We start from the raw sequence: 7,239 nt of genomic DNA, 5'->3' as shown, positions 1-7,239 counted from the left end.
CACCACTCGGTAGGATTTTTAAACACTTAGGCGAGCACTGGGCTGCAGCTAAGCCTCCGAGTGGGAGTCTGGCTCACCACTCGGTAGGATTTTTAAACACTTAGGCGAGCACTGGGCTGCAGCTAAGCCTCCGAGTGGGAGGTTTGCTCTCCACTCGGTAGGATTTTTAAACACTTAGGCGAGCACTGGGCTGCAGCTAAGCCTCCGAGTGGGAGTCTGGCTCACCACTCGGTAGGATTTTTAAACACTTAGGCGAGCACTGGGCTGCAGCTAAGCCTCCGAGTGGGAGGTTTGCTCTCCACTCGGTAGGATTTTTAAACACTTAGGCGAGCACTGGGCTGCAGCTAAGCCTCCGAGTGGGAGTCTGGCTCGCCACTCGGTAGGATTTTTAAACACTTAGGCGAGCACTGGGCTGCAGCTAAGCCTCCGAGTGGGAGGTTTGCTCTCCACTCGGTAGGATTTTTAAACACTTAGGCGAGCACTGGGCTGCAGCTAAGCCTCCGAGTGGGAGTCTGGCTCGCCACTCGGTAGGATTTTTAAACACTTAGGCGAGCACTGGGCTGCAGCTAAGCCTCCGAGTGGGAGGTTTGCTCTCTACTCGGTAGGATTTTTAAACACTTAGGCAAGCACTGGGCTGCAGCTAAGCCTCCGAGTGGGAGTCTGGCTCACCACTCGGTAGGATTTTTAAACACTTAGGCGAGCACTGGGCTGCAGCTAAGCCTCCGAGTGGGAGGTTTGCTCTCCACTCGGTAGGATTTTTAAACAGTTAGGCGAGCACTGGGCTGCAGCTAAGCCTCCGAGTGGGAGGTTTGCTCTCCACTCGGTAGGATTTTTTTTTACAAACTTAGGCGAAACGGATTCGCAGCTAAGCCACCCACTGGGGGATTTCACACGCAAACAAAAGAAACAACAATTATAGGAAAATTTGTAACACTCTTGTCTTTGATAAATAGACTATAGAAGTTTTTCTTATTACATCTCATCCGAGTGAGAATTCAAGTGTGAAAGGGGCGGAGCAGTTCTGCATTCCAAGCTCGTGGCTCATCGATCTGGCGATCGACATTGTAAAGGTGATACGCTCCATTGTGGAGGACTCTGGTGACGATGAAGGGACCTTACCAAGTAGGAGCGAGCTTGTGTGGTTTTTGTTGATCCACTCGGAGGACCAAATCTCCTTCTTGGAAGGCTCGACTCTTCACATTTATGGCATGGAATCGACGCAAGTCTTGCTGATAAATGGTCGATCGGATCATAGCCATTTCTCTTTCTTCTTCTAGGAGGTCGACTGCGTCTTGCCGGGCTTGTTCTGCTTCATCTTCGGTATAAAGCTTGACTCGGGGTGCATTGTGAAGTAGATCACTCGGCAGGACTGCTTCCGCTCCGTAAAGCAGAAAGAACGGAGTTCTTCCAGTCGACCGATTCGGGGTAGTCCTCAATCCCCACAGAACCGATGGAAGCTCGTCGACCCAAGTGCCTGCTGCGTGCTTGAGATCACGCATCAGCCGAGGCTTTAGTCCTTTGAGAATCAGACCATTTGCCCTTTCTGCTTGTCCATTCAACTGGGGGTGGGCGATCGATGCGTAGTCAACTCGTGTGCCTTGAGAGGCGCAAAAAGCTCTGAACTTGTCTGAATCAAAGTTTGACCCATTGTCGGTGATGATGCTATGCGGGACTCCATATCTGAATGTTAACTCTCTGACGAAACTGGTAGCAGTGCAAGCATCAAGATTCTTGATAGGCTTAGTTTCAATCCATTTGGTAAACTTGTCGACTGCCACAAGCACATGTGTGAAACCGCTCCTTCCTGTTCTCAATGGGCCAACCATGTCCAGTCCCCAAACAGCGAAGGGCCAGACGAGTGGAATGGTCTTCAGGGCTGATGCAGGCTTGTGCGACATGTTGGAGTAGAACTGACACCCTTCACACTTGTCGACTATCTCTTTTGCCATTTCATTCGCTCTTGGCCAGTAAAATCCCGCTCCGTATGCTTTAGCCACAATGGTTCGAGAGGATGCATGATGACCACAGGTCCCCGAGTGGATATCGTCCAGGATTATCTGACCTTCTTCTGGTGTTATACACTTCTGACCGACTCCAGTCGCGCTTTCTCTATACAACTGTCCCTTTATGACTGTAAAGGCCTTGGATCGACGGACGATCTGTCGGGCCTCTTCTTCGTCCTCCGGGAGTTCCTTTCTCAGGATATACGCGATGTACGGTATCGTCCAGTCAGGGGTGATTGCCAAAACTTCCATGATTAGGTCGACCACCGCCGGAATTTCAACTTCAGTCGGATCTGTGGCGCTCTTTGGCTGCGGGGCTTCATCTGTAAAAGGATCTTCTTGGACTGATGGCGAGTGGATGTGTTCCAAAAACACATTGCTGGGGATGGCTTCTCTCTTGGAGCCTATCTTTGCCAAATCATCAGCTGCTTGATTTTTCAGTCGGGGGATGTGATGAAGCTCTAACCCCTTGAATTTCTTCTCTAACTTTCTCACTGCATTGCAATAACCAGTCATATCTGGACTTCTGATGTCCCATTCTTTCATCACCTGATTAACCACCAAATCTGAGTCACCATAGACCATGAGGCGACGGACGCCGAGTGAGATGGCCATGCGCAACCCATACAAAAGTGCTTCATATTCTGCTTTGTTATTGGAGGAATCGAAGTGAATCTGGAGAACATATCTGAGCTTATCTCCTCAGGGGGAAACCAATACTACCCCAGCACCGGAACCATTCAGCATCTTAGATCCATCGAAGAACATGGTCTAGTGCTCCGAGTGAACTTGAGTCGGAAGTTGCTGTTCGATCCACTCGGCGATGAAATCTGCAATTGCTTGGGACTTAATAGCTTTCTTTGCCTCAAACTTGATATCTAGGGGAAGAAGTTCAATAGCCCATTTGGCCACTCGACCAGTTGCATCTCTGTTGTGCAAAATCTCTGATAGTGGAGCGTCGCTGACGACTGTAATGGAATGATCAGAGAAGTAATGTGCAACCTTCTTCGTGGTCATATAAATCCCATATACAAGCTTCTGGTAATGAGGATATCTTTGCTTTGAAGGAGTCAAAACTTCAGAAACATAATATAATGGGCGCTGAACTTTGAAGGCCTTTCCTTCTTCTTCCCGCTCGACCGTAAGTACTGTACTGACAACTTGTCCTGTGGCTGCAATGTAAATCAGCAAAGGCTCCTTGCTGATTGGGGCAGCAAGCACCGGCTGGGTGGAGAGCAGAGCTTTGAGCTCTGTAAATGCTGCATCAGCTTCTGGAGTCCACTCGAACTTGTCGAACTTCTTCATCAGTCGGTAAAGAGGCAATGCCTTTTCACCGAGGCGAGAGATGAATCGACTTAAAGCGGCCAAGCATCCTGTAAGCTTCTGGACGTCATGCACACGCACAGGACGTTTCATCCGGAGTATAGTACCAATTTTTTCAGGATTGGCGTCGATTCCCCGTTCGGAAATGAGAAAACCGAGTAACTTCCCACCTGGAACTCCGAACGTGCACTTTGACGGATTGAGCTTGATATCATACCTCCTGAGGTTGGCAAAGGTTTCAGCAAGGTCAGTCAGCAGGTCGGAACCCTTCCGTGACTTGACCACAATATCATCCATGTATGCCTCCACATTCTGACTGATTTGAGTGAGCAAACACTTCTGAATCATCCTCATGAACGTGGCTCCAGCATTCTTGAGGCCGAACGGCATGGTGACATAACAGAAGCACCCGAATGGAGTGATGAAAGCTGTTTTGATCTCGTCGGGCCCGTACAGACGGATCTGATGGTACCCGGAATAGGCGTCTAGGAAAGATAAACGCTCACATCCCGCAGTCGAGTCGACTATCTAGTCGATGCGGGGGAGAGGAAAATGATCTTTCGGGCATGCCCGATTGACATGCTTGAAATCAATGCACATGCGAAGTGACTTGTCCTTCTTGGGGACCATGACAACATTGGCGAGCCACTCGCAGTGGTAAATTTCTCGAATGAACTCCGCTGCTAAGAGCCGAGCCACCTCCTCGCCAATGGCCTTCCTCTTCTGGACGGCGGACCGTCGAAGATGTTCTTTCACAGGTTTAAATTTTGGGTCGACTCGTAGACGGTGCTCAGCCAGCCCCCTGGGAACTCCAGGCATGTCAGCAGGCTTCCATGCGAAGATGTCCCAATTCTCACGGAGGAACTGGATGAGCGATTCTTCCTATTTGGAGTCGACCGTCGTTGAGATGTGAGTCGGAGCAGCGTTTGGATCGGTCGGGTGAATGTGAACTGCCTTCGTTTCACCGGACGACTGAAAAGATGATTCTGAAGCAGGCTTCTTAGCTCGTAGCAACTCACTCGGATCTGCAGTCTTCTGATACTCTTGCAGCTCGACCACCGCCATTTGAGCGTCAGCAATCTTTGAGCCTTTCTGAAAACACTCTTCTGCTTTCTTCCAATTGCTTGTAACAGTGATCACACCTTTGGGACCAGGCATCTTCAATTTGAGATACACATAACATGGTCGAGCCATGAAGCGTGCATAAGCCGGCCTGCCCAAAATAGCGTGATAAGCACTTTGGAAATCCACAACTTCGAATGTCAACTTTTCCTTGCGGTAATTCTTGGAATCACCGAAAACCACATCAAGAGCAATTTGGCCGAGTGACTCGGCTTTCTTCCCAGGAATGACTCCATGGAAACTCATGTTACTGGTGCTGAGCCTGGACATCGGAATGCCCATCCCTTTCAATGTTTCTGCATACAGTATGTTCAAACTGCTGCCTCCATCCATCAGGACTTTGGTCAGTCCAGTGCCTTCGACAACTGGGTCGACCACCAGAGCTTGCCTCCCAGGGGTGGCAATGTGCGTAGTGTGATCAGACTGGTCGAATGTGATGGCAGTCTGGGACCACTTCAGATAATTGGGTGTTGCCGGAGCAACCATATTTACCTCACGGTTAATAACCTTCAGTCGACTTTTTCTCTCAACATCAGCAAAAATCATCAGGGTGGAATTGACCTCGGGGTACCCATCGTCACTATCTTCCTTGTCCTCAACTTTGTTCGACTCCTTTTCCTTATCTTTGGACTGCTTTCCCTGAAACTGCTGGATCAGAAGCCGACACTGTCGAGTGGTATGCTTTGGGTAAATGAGTTTACCCTCTTCATCTTTCTTGGTGTGGATGTGACACGGTAGATCCAAAACATCATTTCCATCTTGGTCTTTAACTTTCTTGGGGTTCCAAGGTACTTTGGGTTTTCCCTTAAATTTTCCCTGGGTTACGTCCAGGGCCTCCCCAGGAGCGGCTGGCTCGGCTTTCCGCTTCTGTTTCTGACTGGAATTTCCTCCGATTTCCTGGGCGACTGCTTTATGCTTGCCACTCCGGAGTCGATCCTCATCTTCACCATTAGCGTATTTGGTGGCAATCTCCATCATCCGATTCAGAGACATCTCTCCGGTTCGACCGAACTTCAGATTCAATTCTCTGTACTTAATGCCTTCTTTAAAGGCACAAACTGCTTGATGATCTGGTACATTTTCAACTGTGTGATGCAATGTGATCCACCTCTGGATGTAATACCTCAGAGTTTCATTCGGTTTCTGCATGCAAGACCGCAATTCCGTAAGGCCTGCAGGTCGCTTGCATGTTCCTTCAAATGTGGTGACAAACACTCGGGAGAGATCCTCCCAAGTGTAAATGCTGCTGGGTGCTAACTGATTCAGCCACGCTCTGGCCGAGCCTTCTAACATGAGAGGCAGGTGCTTCATGGCTACCTCATCGTTCCCACCGCCAATCTGGACAGCCACTCGGTAATCTTCGAGCCAAGTATCGGGCTTGGCTAACTGATTCCAGTCGCCAACCTAAAGTTGGGAGGAAATACAGCGGCTCTGATGGCTCGATTGAAACACTCCGGCCCTGAAACATGTACTCTACTACTGGTAGGCGCATCTCTGTCGTGGCCTTCTCGGTGAGCTCTATTCCTGTCGACCAAACCTTGAACGAGAATGGATCTCGCATCAAAGCTTGGTTCCCTGGGGTCGACTGGAATTCTCCGCCCAACACTATGAGGGCGTCTGTCCACCTGCTGTCGAGGCACATATGATCCACTCCTCAGGGGAGGGGTTGGCACTCGATGTCGATCATCACGATCGAATCGGTGATCATACTGCTCATTCCTTCTGTACTGATCACGCCAGTCTCCACGTCCCTCACGCCTCGGAGGCGATCTTGGGCTGTGAGCCGACTGGACTGTATTTGCTGCAATGGATCGACTGTGGATCCTGTTTCGCGACTGAGAAACAACGGAATTCTGGTCTCCCACTGCCCGGAGCAACGCTCTGATTTGCAACAAGCCTCTGCCAGCCTCTGACTAGGAGGGCTGAATCGACTCTACTATACGGGCCACAGCCGCCAAATTCTGAATCGGAGTACGATATACCTGCGGGGGCGGAAAGAGTTGACGTCGACTGGATTCTGGAGCCCGTTGACGCGCTCGCTCGTCGAGTATTCGCTGGAGATTCTCCAGTCGAGTGCGCTCGGCCAAGTTAGCCAAGCGCGCGTCCTCCAAGGCTTGGGCCTCGGGGGTTTCTCCAACGATAGGAGTGTGGAGTGCATCCATGTTCCGGCGGCGAAGTTCCTCCCTCTGCAACGACGTGAGAGGCTCGGGGAGATACTCGTCATGAGGACGTGACGGGTCGCCCCCATCCGCGCCTCCGTCAGCGCGGGGGAAACCGGGAGGACTGTGTGGCCCATCGGTCACCAGAACCTCTGCAGTTGGGTCACTGCTGTCGCATTCGGATGCGGTCTCTGTGGAGCCAGTCAACAGGTCGAATAGGCCGTCGAGGGATTCGTCGGGCTCGATTGCCGCGACTTGTGGGGTGGCCGACTGGCGGGCCACCACATGCCTCACCCACCTCTGAAGCCTTGACCGACCGGAGCGTTTACGCCGGCGAGAAACAGGGCGGGGAGATGCCACGGGAGCCGACCGATACTGGGTCGATGGCTGCCGCAGGAGGACACCACGGACGCACGCGCGAAAGTGCGTCGCCCCGTGGACGGTGAGCGCGTCGACGTCGAGTGGAGCCTCCTGAAGCCAAGCGGAGTCGTCGGTGATGAACGTGAGCGTGCCGAGACGGATCTCGCGGCCCTCCACCAAAGCTCCGCTTGAAACCATGATCAAGGAGATCGGAAAAAATCGCAACTTCTCAAACTAGGCGCTAAGACTCCTAGCCCCACGGTGGGCGCCAA

This window comes from Triticum urartu, chromosome 1A (assembly GCF_056163025.1).
Source record: "Triticum urartu cultivar PI428250 chromosome 1A, HENAU_Tu73, whole genome shotgun sequence".
NCBI lineage: Eukaryota > Viridiplantae > Streptophyta > Magnoliopsida > Poales > Poaceae > Triticum > Triticum urartu.
This window is presented reverse-complemented; position numbering follows the sequence as displayed.